Consider the following 15,870-nt stretch of genomic DNA (forward strand, 5'->3'; position numbering starts at 1 on the left):
ACTGAATTCCTTTGATGAGACCATTTTTCAAGAAGCATCACAATTTCTTTTCTCATCCCATTACTGTGGGCCCTTAAATCTATCTATAGGTGAAGGTAGACATGGCCATTTTTACCAAATGGAGTTTCAAAGAAGAGGACCTGTAGCTGCATTTTTTAAATGTCTTCAAGACAAATACTATGTAAGCCCTATCTGCTCACTAGATTAGGATATGTAAATGAAAGTGATCATTGGATTGGGGCATTTAAATGAAACTGATAGAACTTTAAGTGAAACCAGTTTTCAATATTAAGTCTAAAAAATCTTAAAAGAACTGACATATTCCTGTTTCTTCTGTGGTTTACTTATTATCTATCAAATCAATGAATGGACTGGACTGACTCTGTTGAATTTCTCTCCCCTTAGCACGGCACCAAAAAGGAACTCTGTACATCCTGCTAACACCATGGTCCAGAGACAAGTTTTATAAGCTCCCTAAGACACTCTGATGATTAAAACCAAGTTGCCTAAAATAATATTTGTCATTAGGGACAATGTAATGTAAAGATTGGTACTGAATCAAGACATGCATTTATTACATTAAGGCAGGGGAAGATAAAATTGATAAAATCATTGAAATAGTTAATAGTACGCTACAGCATGTTACTCTTCTTTTAAATTAAAAACAAATGTTTTTATTTCTCCCAAAGAATTCTCAGGGGAGATCTGCACCTATAATAAAAACTGAAACAGCATTCAGTAGAAGTATCCAAACTCATTTGCTCCAAAGGTAATTTTATCAACTCCTTTACTTCCTGAGGATGATTTTCTTGAGCAAATTTTTGTGTATATGTATGTGTGTGTGTGTGTGTGTGTGGTGTGTGTAGTAATAGGTAGATTCTAAACAATAATGATTATCGTTAAGGAATTCACACTGGTTTGCAAACATGAAATTCATAATGATTAAGAGAAACATGCACGCATTTTTCCAAAAGAGAAAATGTTAAGACTCGTTTCCCTAAACTATTTTCACTCTCTCTTTCTCCAGAGGGTCACTATTTCCCTTAAATGCACCGGCTTCTGCCTTAATTAAGGATAACATTGTTTCAATGAGCCTGTATATACTTTATAAAAATGAGTCATTTTGCTTTATGTTGAAACTTATGAACACATTTTTTTCTGGTGGTCTTGAAGTTATCATTTGTTAATCTAATGTAACGTTATATTTGCATCTCCCTTATTTTTAAATATGAGATGATTTACTGAATTATAAAAGACGGTATGTGGGATATGAATTGGTCATTTGCATCCTGTATCAACAATCAATTGTTAAGAACTGTTATGATGCCTTATATTTTATTAAGTGCTTTTCAACATACATGCTCAAATGAGCTTCCTCATAATCCTGTTAGGTAGATATAACAATTATCATTTATACTTTCATTCTGGATGTGAGAAAAAAGGGATAGTTGGTGGTTAATTTATTTGCCTTAGAGTACACAGCTATGAAAGAGAAGAGTCCCATCTTTTGCCCAGGCCTACCTAAATGTCGGCATTATATTTTATCATGCCATACGTGAGGAAGCAGGGCCATTAAAAAGATGAAGTTTTACTTACATGTCAGTTCATAATTACACATTTTTACTTTTTATCTAAGAAAAGTAGTCAAATGTTTTGGTGTGTGTTAGTGCCCAGTTTGAGAAAGGACACACCTGGCACATAATTACACTTGCCCACACACAAACATACATACACGTTTATAAAATGTAGTCACATACACCTCAGCACCAACAGAGTGCATTGGGCCATTGTGTACTGTAGATCCTATTTCTGTGTATCCAGTCCACACTTCTATTACTAATTAAAATGTCCAGATGGGAAAATAACACCTGATCCGAGGGGCTTTTAAGTACAGTAATTGCCAATGCTCAACTCCTACCTTGTTAACAAATTGGAAAATTTGGCCTACACTGAGTTTTACACATACTGTTTCCAAACCATCAGTAAAATGTAGTTAAAACTGTAATAATGTGGACAGAAAATGCCTAAACTCTTTAGCAAGAAAAAAAAAAAAGTAAGATCTGACATTCAAATCATTACCACGGTAAGAAAGCTTATGGAATCCAACAGAAGGAATGTCATATCGTAGCAATACAATTGGGTTTTATCAACAAGAAACCTATAGTAGAGGGTAAGAATGATGTTAGAGCTATTCAACATCCAACCATTTCATGAGGCCCTTTCTTTACATTTTTTGTTTTGCAGGTTCACTAAATGATAAACAATTCTTAAAATATGTTTTGTCTTGTCAAGTGTTTTTTCATTTGAATATATAGATACAGATCTTAATCATAAAGCAAAACCTTTATTATCTTATAGAGTTTTTAAAGATATAGATTCCAGAGCGACCCCTGAAATTCAGGTTAGGCAGTGGCTCATGAGTAATATACTTAGGGAAATCACAAATGCTTTAAAAATGTTTAAGCAGTTACTTCCTAATCCTAAGTGGATTCTTTTTTCTCAAGCAAACATTTTTGCAAATATTTAGGTTGCTTTGATACGCAAATGTTCTCCCAAACATTTCCACCAGCCAGCCACTGAAATCTCTCCACAGACCCCAACCAATGGGAAAGTTTGCAAGGGAAATATGAGAAGCGACTGAACAGGAATACTGGCAGAAACCCTGGCTTCGCTGCCCACAAACAAATGTTGATTTTGTTGCAACACCTGAAACACAACCTCTGGGTGTCTTAGTGGAACCCCTCCTTTAAAATTCTCAGTCATGGAGTTGTAATTCTCATTGACTGAAGCAGTATCTTCTAGGGAAGGTAAAACTGATCACCCACAGGTTTCCTATTTCAGAGTTCAATAACTCCAGTAAATGTGGTTTGCTGCTGGACAATGAAAATCCCATCACTTTAAAAAGAAAATGCCCACAAGAATTAACATGTGCAAAACAGGAAATGGAAAAAGCAACAAACAATGCCATGACAAAGGTCCCAAAAAGCCTTACAGGTACAATAAAGGACAACACTTTCGAAAATGTTCCCCTAAAGGAATACGCCAGTGCAGAAAATGTCTCTAAAGTCATCTTTATCATCAGCTCAAGAAATAATTCATGAAAATGAAGGTTTTCTAGAAATAAAAACACGAAGGTGGCACGTTCAAAACTAACTTGTCAACACAGCATGATTGCAATTATTATGTGTAAAAACAATCTCCAATACTCCCTTTCCCTTTCACACACTACTCCAAAAACACCTTCTAAACCTGCTTTTGGAAATAATGGGATTCCTTGATCACAGGACAACGAATCACCCTGAAGTTTTTCTCCAGTTTACTCCATCACATAAGCCACCAGGGCTAACCACACTGACAATAAAAGCAAGTCCCAGGATTCTGGTGGCTAATACCATGCCAGGCATTACTTGGGAAGTTATGAGTAACTTGAATTTGGTGGGAGGAGAAAACTCACAGCGAATTTATCAAAGTGGAACATTCAGCATTATAAAATTACAAGGATCTGCTTCTCGGCGACTAACCTGCTTTTTCACTTCTGCCATCACTTCCTCATTTACACATATTAGAAGTTGGTCAAAGATTTCATCAGATGTGGTTTTGACAATAACAGCAAAGTGCCTAAAGCCACAGATTTTAAATGAGCCCCAAATTCAGATTTGAGGGGAAGAAGAACCAATCACAGCACGAAGCGCTTTAAAAGAAAAAAAAGAGAGAGACATTATCTTGAGCAGTTATTCTGCACTTAGTTGTACTGTGTGAAAAGAAAATAAAAAAGCTCTATAAAATGTCAGAATTAACCTATCGTTTCAGACTGCTTACAGGTGAAATTCTACCATCTGGATGGGCAGTTTGCCCACACACAAAAAAGAAATAAACTAAAAGGAAAAAAAAAAAAAGTAAAACCCTCTTTTGCCTGCTATTTCACCACAATAGATTTTACAGGAGAGAGGACAGAGCCACCATAATTTTCAGACATGGACACACACACATTTACACACATGCCTGTGTACACACACACACACATGTTCATGTAGAAACTGTGACAAAATAAAAGTTGGAAGAAGCAAGGGATTGAAATAAAATTCTGTTTCTTGGAGCTCCAAGAGTTTAATAAGAAGTGAAAACCTAGTCATTCTTCATCACATAAAAGGGAAAAGAGATTTATTTTAAACTTTTCATTACATAACTGATGATTCTTTCTGTTTTACCGAAATACTCTAAAAAATAAGGCCCCGATATCAAAGTTTCTCTCTTCCCTTAACAAGGCGTATTTATAATCTTTATTTATGCTGGGCTAGCAACTTTGGGAATTACAATTTAACTTTAAATAAACAGGAAACTGCATCTTAGGAACTCCCAGAAGTCATTTTATTCATCTGAGAGTGAAAATGCCTATAAACGTTATAATTTGTAAAGAAATACACTTCTATTTTCCCTTTTTCTTAATCATTATACAAACCTTTTATTAAAACACCTGCCTCGGCAAAAAGACCCGTTTTAATAATCATCATTTTTTAACCTAAATATCAAATAGAAAATGAAGTCAGAACTCTAAGTTTTTCTTTCTAACCTTGAGGGCCAGATAGAACTTTCAGTTTAACTTCAGGCTTGTCTGTCAAACATGGTACCAGGTTGGTATCAAGTGTTTATTTGCCAACCTAAAGTTCCACATTTTGAAAGCAACACACAGATGCTTTCATAAATTAATAGCTCTCTGTGTTAAATATTTGTCGATATCTCTAGTGTGGGATTTCTGGGTTTCCATTTTGATTGTGGAGTGTCTCCTAAAATTACACTTGAAGAACAACACTAAACCAGAAGTGTTGAGTGAGAGAATTATGGGCACATTCTCAAACTCTGACACTAAACCACAAAGGGAATAGACTAAAAAGAAAAAGCACACACACACACACACACAAAAACGCACTATCATCCAAGAAAAAAAAAAAAAAAACCCACCCTGAATAGAGAAATCGAATACTTGCTTTTCTTTCGACCTTATGGGTAGCACGCCGAGGGAGGCACCAGAAGATCTAAGCCCAAATACGTGACGAAGAGTCGCCAAAAAGCATGTGGATGAATAAACTGTTGTGGCGTGAATCTGCCAGCCAGAGGACAGAACACAACATGCTGGGGCTTGGCTGTCCTAACATGTTTTACTATGTATATTTAAATAGTCTTGAAAGGGAAAAAGAAAGAAGGGAAAAGGTGGAGGGTTTGGGGTTTTTTTTTAATATTAAAAAAAAGTTTGCCAGAAATTCTCATACTTGGGTCACAAATAAAAGTACTTTCCTATTATTTTTTAAAAAAAAAGAGAGAATCTAGCTCTTAGGCTAACACTCATCACATGTTTCCTATGATGGAAATTTAGGGGGGTGGTTTAAAGAGTTAAAGACTCCCTACCATTAATTTGCATCTGGTGCTTTTAGTGTGTGTGTGTGTTTTTTTCTTCCCTGAAAAGTTGGCAGAGCCGCCGATTTTCCATAATGCAAGCATTTGGGAATTGTGAGCGGAATGAAACCGATCCAATCTCCTGACTGCGACATGAATTTTCATTAATTACAACCTTGTCAGCAAAAGCATTATCAAAGCTGAATATGAAAATGCTAATGAGTCCTCATTTGCATATTTTTCTTTGTTGGAATGTCATTAATTATTACATTTTATGATGATGAATGCAGCTGTCGAAGCTCTCCGATGCATAATTAGCCATCAGAATGCCAGGAGCGGATCAGCATTTTTGGGTGGAAAAAAAACAAATTTCACTTCCACTCTCCCCCATCCCAACACCACCAAACACACACACACACACGCGAGCACGCACACACACGCACACACAGACTCGGAGCCCTGATGATGACAGTCCTGAGGCCGGACTTTGGGGGAAGTTGAAAAGAGCTAGGTTAAAGCAAATTTATTTTTGCCTTAAAATTATTTTGTTTTTAGCCGATAACAGTCTTATACAATAGAAGCAGTTCTTAATAAAAAAAAATCATTATTCCAGCTTAATTAATGCCACGCTTAATTATAACACCATGATGTCAGCGGTTTTAATTAAGTATTGGCTCCGTTACAAAAAAAACTCCTCACTGCAGTAAGAGTCACAATACACAGAGTTGTGCAGATCATTTCTGTGATATTTTGGTCTTCTGTGGTTCACGAACTATTCAGATATTAACAGGCAGCATTAAAACTCCACGCACACACGCGTGCGCAGGAGAGGCACGCGCGTGCACACACACACACAAACAAAATCAAGCAAAGGGGAAAAACTGTACTTTCCTCCTACATTACTTGGATAGACTTTAGAGCTTACCTACTTGACCACTTTTTTGAGCTAAAGTGTAAGTGAAGATGACAAAACATAGCTCATCCTCTCTCAGCCTCTGGGAACGGTGTTTATAAGTAAAAAAAGAAAAACAACACAGAGCAGATGGGACCATTACACATGACCAAACCAATCAATCACAGATGAAGGGCCCAGGTGCAGCGCAGCCGTGCAACAACGCACCATTTCACAGTCTGTCAGACACACACACACAGTCGTCCATGAGTGACCCTCCTCAGCTCCCCCCGGACCTCATCTGGGGCACTGCGCCCCTCTCGCCTGCCTACACTCCAACTGACATCTTCATAATCGCCCTGTCTTTCTATCTGCTTTGGCTCCTGTAAAGAGAGGAGGATGGAAGGGGTGGTGACTGGGAGGAAGGGGGGATGGGAGGGGAGATGAGGACAGGGGCTCACATCATTGTCACTTATGAGGAGTCCAGTCTTCCTCCTTCTGCCATCCCCACGGACCCTCCCTCCCCAACCACCATCAGAATCGCTTCTCTAACCATCATTATGCTCATTAATTTTTAAGGGTGACTGCTTGGCTGCGGCACCCCAACTGTCTGCCATTAGAAATAGAAATTTTGTTTGTGAGTTTCTTGCCTGTGAGGAAAAAAGATGTGTGTCACTCGACAAAGTCATGATTAGACGGAAATGTTAGAAATTAATTAATTGGAAGTGGGTAGGAAGACTTTTCTTAGCCCCCTCCAAATTAGTTAAAATGAGACTCTAGTTACCCACAAGCTTCCAAGGAACCAGCTCTGTCTCAAGATTTTGTGTCTTAAATAAATTCCACAGCCTTTGGCATCCTATATCACAAACTCATCCAGGAATCACTGAACCCAAATGAAACTGTACATTTGCAAGGGTCACAAGCTTACACTGGCAACATAACTGAAACACCAACTTAAACACAAAGTTAGGGACAGGCTTCCTGCTTTAAACTCAGAATTCCTAACTCACAGCCTAACTTTCTATGGCTTTCAGCTTTCCTTTCTTTAAAACAAAACAAACACAAAGCACAAAAACACCAAACAACAACTGAGGGGGGAGCGGAGAAAGACAGTAACCAATAGAATCAGAATGACAATCTACAGCACTGAGGCCCACCTACTCCCTCCATTTGGAAAAAAAACCTCATCACACCACGTCAGAAAAAAATAGATTGGTTTTATTGATCCAATGAATTATTTAATCATGTCTTCTTTCTTAAGTCTAGGTAATGTATAACAGTTTTTGAGATCTTTTGATACAGTACAAGTATTATAAAACGATCAGCTCTATTTACTCAAAATACTGAAAATGGACACTTTCCACAGCTTTAGGAGATGCCTGCTCATTCGAAGAGTGATTGAATGCTCTCGACAATTTAGAATTTATTTCGCCTATTTGGAGATGAGAAGGAGGTTAGGAAAGCACTCAAACCCTCCAAAGAACAACTATATGGCCGCAAAATAGCTTAAAGGATTTATGGTCCAAAATGCTCATGACATTTTAGGAATTACTGAAAATTTACACTAAGAACAAGAAAAAGTTTAATCAAAATAGACCACACAATCCAGCCACTTTAAGGATTAAGTCAAGTTGTCATTTATGTGAAGCTTCATGTAATGGTAGAAAAATTGAAATAGAGTACAGGCTAAGTTGGGTAAGAAAGTGTCCTACCTAAAATCTGCATGCCATTCCATTTACAGGCAAAGGCAATTTTACAGAACACTAGGCAGACTGGATTCGTTGAAATGAAAGCTTTGTCTCTTAGCATGGGCCCTACCATCAATTCAAACATGTTCTCAAAATGGTTTGATGATGCACTTATTTTTGGCTTTTCTTTTCTTTTGAGGATTCAGGATGCTTCCCCCATCACTTCACCAATGAATTTGTCCTTTGGAAACTTCTAAGTATTGAATGAATCTTTCCGTTCCCCAGTGGATCCTATAATTTTTATGCTTAGTCCTTGTTAGCAAGGAACCTCATATCTGAAGTCAAGAAAAAAAAAAAAAAAACAGAAAACATATTAACGTCCTCCATAGCTATGTGGGAAAGGATCACCTTGTGTTCTGAATGTGTATATCTTTTCCTCAAGAAACAGACTCTACACGTTTGCATTAATAAATTTATATTTTCAAGCTCAACAGAAATTGCAGTACAAAAAGCAGATGTGTACGTTGGGCTCTTTCAAATTAAATTTCCAAAAGCAGAGCCTATTCTATCTCAAGATCAAAGGAACTAAAACACGATCTCCTCCCCCTTCCAATATAATTACAGAGATTTCATTTCTTTTGTTACAATGAGCACAACAGGTAAATCTTAAACCTGAAGGATAATGATCAGGTGCTACAGCTCAGCTTTGCTGGGTTGCTGAATCGCTCTGCTCAGTGCCCCTGCTGTTTAAACTATCACTCTACAGGAAGATGGGAAATGCCTAGTGCTCTACTTTATTCTTGGAGATTTGTTTCCTTTTCCACATCAAGACTACACGGAATAGTTCTGATATGAATACAACCCATTTTACAGCAGACTTTAAAGAAGGGATATGTCCATCCTAAAACACACACCAAGGGGGAAAAAAAAAAACAAAACATATATACACACACACACACACACATATTTGCGTACGTATGTTTTATTGGTAGGCTACCTAAAAACCCTTTTGGAAGGATATGGGGTATAAATAATAAATAAGTGAGAACTGACATGATTGTGAAATGTCATATCCTGGCAGTCCTATAAAAGGACAAGACCCTAGGGAGGCAGAAGAAAGAGATGCAGTCACAGATCATCCAAAACTGAGGTTCGAAAGAAAATCTGTTCCACGTTGGAATGATTAGTATCATCTACTTCTTTGGGGAAGACAGGTAAAGAGAGAACCAAATTTAAGTCAATGCCCAAAAAGAGAGTGAACTTTGGGCAAGCACCCCCTCTAGGCTTAAACATCCTTGAGAGCAACTGCATTCTACATTTGTATTTCCATCTCCCTTTTAAAATTCTTGGTACCTCATTTCATCCTTTGCTGCCCATAGGCATCTGTTCCCCTCTATTTGCCATTTAGAAAAACTCTGCTTAAATTCCTTGTGCATCTGTCCCTTGCTTAGTGTATATTTGTGATGTTTAAATATGGCGCTTGATATTAGAGCAGCCTTGCATGTAAATACAAACACTTTTCTAACCCAGAAAAATATTTCAATGCCCTCTCCCCTAAAGACAATACACAAAGTAAATTAAATACTACCAGTATTTTATAAAATAAATATGTACTTCTATATATATCATACTAACATACAAACATATACAAACACAGACACACAAAGACACACACACACACTCCTCAAAGCTTCTAGTGCGTCTACCAACCAGTGTCATCACAGTGTAAGTTCCAGTAACAATGTTCTTTCCCAGAATACAGTCTTTTACTTTTAAGGAGCTAGGGTTTCCTAGCTGCTGAATTATTTTTTGGTCATAGATGAAATAAAACATGATTTTGCATAAAGATATCATTTCAAGGTTATCTACTCTTGCGAATATAAGGGGCAAAAAAGCTTTAAAAACCACAGTTCAATAGCATCAAAAACCCCAAATCCAACAGGTTTAATTTATTCCTATATCTCCTCTACACACCCTTCCTTCTCCTTGCCCATTCCTTCATTCTTCCAGCTTCGTTTCCCTTTTCCATACTCCCTTCCTTAAAGAAGAGGTACTGGATGAGGGGAAAACATTGGAGGGTGAACCTGGAAATGTGGCTTCTAAATTTCAGTTCTGCCAATACCTAGCTGTATGAATATCTGTTTTCTCATCTGAATTAGAGTAAGTGATTCCTCAGCTCCCTTGAGAAATAGCTACTATTAACTATATTAATAATAAGAATAATGATTTTCCCCATGCCAAACACGTTGCAGTGTAGTGAGATGATTAGCAACATGGATCTGAGCGTCAAACCACCTGGGTTTGAATTCCTCATCCCTGCTCCCAATGAACTGATAACCCTGGCAAGTTACTGAAGATCTTGATGCCTCCATCTTCTCATCAATGAAATAGGACTAGGAATAACATCTACATCATGCAATTGTTGTGAGGAACAAATAAGTGAAGACATTGAATGCCCTCAGCATTTGTATTCATTCTTTCTGATCTGTCTCCACCCACAATGAAAGTTTGCAGAAAAGGGAGTATCTTATGTTCACCACTATATTCACATAACCTAAAATAGTACTTGCTATTTGTATGGAATTGGTAAATAAAAAACTGTTCAGTGAATGAATGAATACATGAACAGATCAAGAAACGTGTTTTGTTCATCATGAGAACCAATGATTCTAAGACTAAACTATTAAATACTTAACTAGATGTAATTTACATGGGATTTTGCATGACCTCTGTCTTCAGGAAACTGATAATTTATTATGTGAATGAAAAGTGCAAACAACTATAGTTATAAACGTAGAGAAATATCACATTAGAAGTACATAAAATAAATACTTTGCCCAGTCAGATGAAAGCCAACTCAACTCTGAGGGATGGAAAGTCAGTTCCTATTCCATGATTCCACCAAGAAAACTCTCTGAAAATGTCAACAGTGACCACTAAAGTAGTTAAAGCCAACAGACACTGTTGAGTAGTCATCTTCCTTGATGATCAAAAAAGACAAATCTATTCCCTGCTTCTTAAAAAACTATGCTTGGCATAGCTTCTACAACATCACATTTCCCTTCTCTCCTAGTCCCTGGCATGCTCTTTTGTTCTCAATTGAGTGTCTTTAAAGCTTGAAAATCCTTCAACTGCTAGGCCCAAGGTCCACCTGTTACTCAAGACTCCTCCATAAGCAATCTCATACCATCAACTGGCATCTCTACAAACAGCTCTTCAATTGCAGACTCTCCAATCAGACATCTCTGATCTGTATACCCTTAAATTCAACTGTCTACTTGATCTCTTCACTTGACTGGTTAAAGGTACCTCAAAATTAACACCAAACTCATGATCTTCTCCTTTCAACCTAGACATTTTCTAACATTCCTGGGTTTTACAGAAACTAAAGAAGAAATAAGATTATATTACATTTGTTAAGAATCTCCTATTTCTTAGCTCCCATGCTAGATGTGCACATCTTACTTAAGTTTCATTACTATGCTCTGAGATATCATTATCTTCATTTTTAAGAGTAGTAAAGCTCAGATAAACCACCTCCATTTCATCACAGAGCATGGATTTCAGGCTACATAGCTCAAAATTAAGAGGATACACAATGTTTGGTGTCAAAAAACAATCTTAATCCCTTAGTTGGAGCCTTATTGCCTTGAAGGGGTTGTCACATAGTAAGCCTCCCGATTCATACTGGAGAGAGATTTTGGTGAACTGAAGAGAGGTCTACTCAGGGGAAGGAGGAGAAGATAGACAACATCTTAATAGAGCAAAACAGACAATAAAAAAGAGAAAAGTTACAGAAAATAAATATAAGTGTGGAAAAAACTGATTAAACAAAACTATAAAAACCTAGGATATTAAATATATTTTGTCAATGAAAAGCTACAATGATGGAAAATTTTTAAATGCATAAATATATCCATAGCAAACACAGGAAACAAGAACCATCAAAGGCCCACAGACGGGGCATATACGTGAAATGAATCCTTAGCAGGGTTGTCGAAAGTGAAACAACTTCACCTAGTGGCACAATCTCTCTGGCCAGGGCCCTGGGCCATCCACACAACACCAGGACCAGAAATTTCATGGAGTCTTCTCCTCCATTTTCCTGTGGGTCCCTGCAGAAGTTGCAAGTTCTGCCACGTTTTTGCCCAACATGAATGACTACACTTCACACCTGGCTTAGGACAAAACATGTTCCCTTCCCTCGTACTAGGTGAAATCAGACTCTAGGATTGCTCTCACTCAAGAAGAAACTTCCATCTCTTCCATGAGAACACTTAAAAAGCCCATTTGGTCAGTTCATCAGTGAGTCCTCATCAATCCAGGTGACTTGCTCCCTACCTCCAAATCCTGAAGATTCCACTATTTAGGTCTTGACATGATCTACCAGAAACTATCACAGTGTGGCTTACTCAGTTACTCACAGACATGTAATGGTTGCCTGTCTCCCTGGAGTGACGACCTCTGTGATGGGAATTCCTCTTTTTGCATATGGACGACTGGGGGTTACCAGACAGAGGAAACTAGACATGTTGATGTTAAATGTCACATGGTATATTTTTAAATATAATATTAATATTAGAACATTCATCTCTCTGTATCCACAGCTTCAGACCTTTGACGTCTCCAGCTGTCAGGGAAAAATACTTTTCTAGCAGAGGAAAAAGTAGATCAGCACTCTTATCTCTATCAATCACAAACACATCCCGTTGCATTTTCTGGCTCACTGGAGAGAATTTCTCCCTTCCAGTACTTGCCATGCCAAACTAACCACGATTTGTTACAGGAAAGGACCCTGAGTTGGGGGGGGCGGGGAGCAGAATGGATAAAAGGCAGTTCACCTTTTAGCTTTCATCCAGAAGCCACAACCCTGGCGAAGTCAATAATTTCCAAGTTTTCCACCAGCAAACTGGAAGAGGCAGATTCTTAGCACACAAACAATTATATTTGGGCTCCCAATTTAAAAATGACACTTGCAAGCCACGCAAACCTCCAAAGCAGATGCCCTACTGAAGATACACGGGTGGCCCAAGATCACACAGCTACTGAGCAATGACATTAGGGAATCAAACCCTACTAGAACTCCAGATTCCCAGCTCTTCCCATGCCTACACTTACGAAGACAGAAGCAGAAAGTAGAAAAAAAAAAAAAAAAAGTAGTGAGCGAAACAGAAGGCAAGTTAGACGTTTTTAACATTGTGGATGTTGAGGGAGACAGGTTTTAAAAGACAAAACGAACAGGGCTAGAAAAAAATCATGGAATTTGCTGTGCCACTCTAGGAGATGCCAAACTGCCTTGGAAACTAAGTAGTTTTTTGGGAAAGTTGCTGGAATATATCATACTGAGGTATTGACACATAGGCCTGAAGTGGGTCCCAACTTTCACATCATCCCAGGAGATTTGAAGTAAGTGATCACATTTCACCGAGAAACCACACTTTGATAATCACTGCCAGAGAAGAGAGGATCCATTTGCACATTTTGAAGCAAAGGGAAAAGGAGTCAGGGGAAAGACAGATGATGAAAGAAAACAGAGTTATGAAAAGAAAGGTCCCAGGAGACGCAAGTTAGAAGAAGCTGAAAGATGCAAATGCAAAAAAGGGTTGTCAACAGAATAAAAATGAAGCCCATTTTCTTCTAAGACATGGGGGAAGAAGGAGCCAGTTGGAGTTTAGTTGCAGCTCTTCTAAGATCACCTACCTCAAATCAAGGAACACATCTGAGAAACCTGACAGCTCTTCTAAATTTCTGGAACCCTTACATCCCTTTGATTCCACTTTCTTTCTTGCTTTTTTTAAGACAGAGTTTTGCTCTTGTCGCCAGGCTAGCGTGCAATGGCACGATCTCCGCTCACTGCAACCTCCGCCTCCAGGGTTCAAGCGATTCTCTTGCCTCAGGCTCACAAGTAGTTGGGATTACAGGCGACTGCCACCACGCCCGGCTAATTTTTGTATTTTTAGTAGAGACGGGGTTTCACCACGTTGGCCAAGCTGGTCTTGAACTCCTGACCTCAGGTGATCTGCCCGTCTCGGCCTCCCAAAGTGCTGGGATTACAGATGTGAGCCACCACGGCTGGCCTCCACTTTCTTTATGTCTCTCCTTTTCTGAGGACTACCTGACCCATGTAGGGCCTTGTATTTCTGACTGAATGGTGAAGACTTGGAGTAAACAGGATGGCGGCAGGCGGTGATGAGAAAGAAAGATGACTTGGACCCAGGTCACCTCTCCGGCAGTCTAAGGAGATACAGCATTAGTTTGCAGGTCCTGGTGGTATCTCTCAAGATCCAGTGTTTCTTCTATTTCAACAGATTTTACTGTGGCACAAACAGGGCCTCAAAATCACTCGTGGAAAATGAGACAACTAACGTCAGGGGGATCTTCCAAAGAAATGGCAACTAGAGCCAGGCACGGTGGCTCACGCCTGTAATCCCAGCACTTTGGGAGGCCGAGACGGGCGGATCACGGGGTCAGGAGATCAAGACCATCCTGGCTAACACGGTGAAACCCTGTCCCTACTAAAAAAATACAAAAAAATAGCTGGGCGAGGTGGCGGGCGCCTGTAGTCCCAACGACTGGGGAGGCTGAGGCAGGAGAATGGGGTGAACCCGGGTGGCGGAGCTTGCAGTGAGCCGAGATCGCGCCATTGAACTCCAGCCTGGGCGACAGAGCGAGACTCCGTCTCAGGAAAAGAAAAAAAAGAAAGAAAGAAATGGCAACTAGGGAAGCAAGAGGACATAGGGAGCGACCAAAAGGTGGTGCAGGGATATCTCTGAAAGTCAGCTCTGTGAAAGTAATAGGACAGTACAATGGGAAATTTAGGTTTTCAGCATTTAAAAATGATAATCTGGGCTGGGCGAGGTGGCTCACGCCTGTAATCCCAGCACTCTGGGAGGCCAACGTAGGTGGAACACTTGAAGTCAGGAGTTTGAGACCAGCCTGGTAAACATGACGAAACCCTGTCACTACTAAAAAATACAAAAATTAGCTGGGCCTGGTGGCACACGCCTGTAGTTCCAGCTACTTGGGTGGCTGAGGCAGCAGAATCACTTGAACCCAGGAGGCAGAGGCTGCAGTGGGCCAAGATCGCGCCACTGCATTCCAGCCTGAGCAACAGAGCGAGACTCCGTCTCAAAAATGAATAAATAAATATGATAATCTTCCTTTGCAGGCTGAACTGAGATTTGTACTTACTCATCTTCTTCATGAGGTAAGGTAAGTAGCAGGGAGGAAGGAGAAAACTGAGCCCCACTGAAGACTTAATACGTTTCAAATCTTACACTGGGCGCTTTACCCTATACAACCTTGTGAGGTTGGCCTTGTTACCTTCATCCCACACACACAAAAAGGGAGACTGGGGAGTTTAAGTGCTTGAGCCAGGATGCAAACTCACATGTCAGTGAGTGTGGAAACAGGGTCTCCCAAAAAGTAAACAAACTAGATTAATCATCTGTCAGAGAAACCCACTCCTCTACTCGCTCCTCTTCACTGAACATACGTGCTACACTGATTCTACTCTAATTCTGATTCTCTAAATTGCTTCTAAGTGCTTTCCCACTATTTTGCTCATATTTGTGAAAGATTGTAAACTACTATGGGTGTAAACACTGACATGAATTCCACAGAGGAGTCTAATTTCAGGCCAGTAGTGTACTTGGCAAATACAAGTCCTCACCAGATGTACATATTTCTATTAATAAAGCAACAGGTCTACACTCATCAGCCTCACTTATCACTTATTAAAAAATAATGATGACAATATTTTCCCTTGATTTCGTGACCTGTAATCCTGCTTCTTGGAAGGTCTTTTTAAAAAGATTCTTGCTGTGGTTTAGCAGTGTGCTCAAATACATGTTTTTAAAAAAGAAAAGTAAAAAGTGCAGTAGTGAATTTGGTAGTCAT

The 15,870-nt window shown here is 39.1% G+C and overlaps 1 protein-coding gene across 6 annotated transcripts in view; it reads right to left on the reverse strand.

Moving 5' to 3' along the window:
- Nucleotides 1–15,870, reverse strand: part of TCF4 (transcription factor 4) — a 428,077-nt gene that overhangs the window by 200,297 nt on the left and 211,910 nt on the right. The window contains exon 1 of one of the 6 annotated variants that reach the window (XM_011949156.1): nt 4,986–5,296. The exons of the other annotated variants lie outside the window; for them this stretch is intronic. The gene's annotated coding sequence lies outside the window, so the exon portion shown is untranslated. Of the gene's footprint in view, nt 1–4,985; nt 5,297–15,870 lie in introns of those variants that run through there. 6 annotated transcript variants of the gene reach the window in all.

This window comes from Colobus angolensis, unplaced genomic scaffold (assembly GCF_000951035.1).
Source record: "Colobus angolensis palliatus isolate OR3802 unplaced genomic scaffold, Cang.pa_1.0 Scaffold108, whole genome shotgun sequence".
NCBI lineage: Eukaryota > Metazoa > Chordata > Mammalia > Primates > Cercopithecidae > Colobus > Colobus angolensis.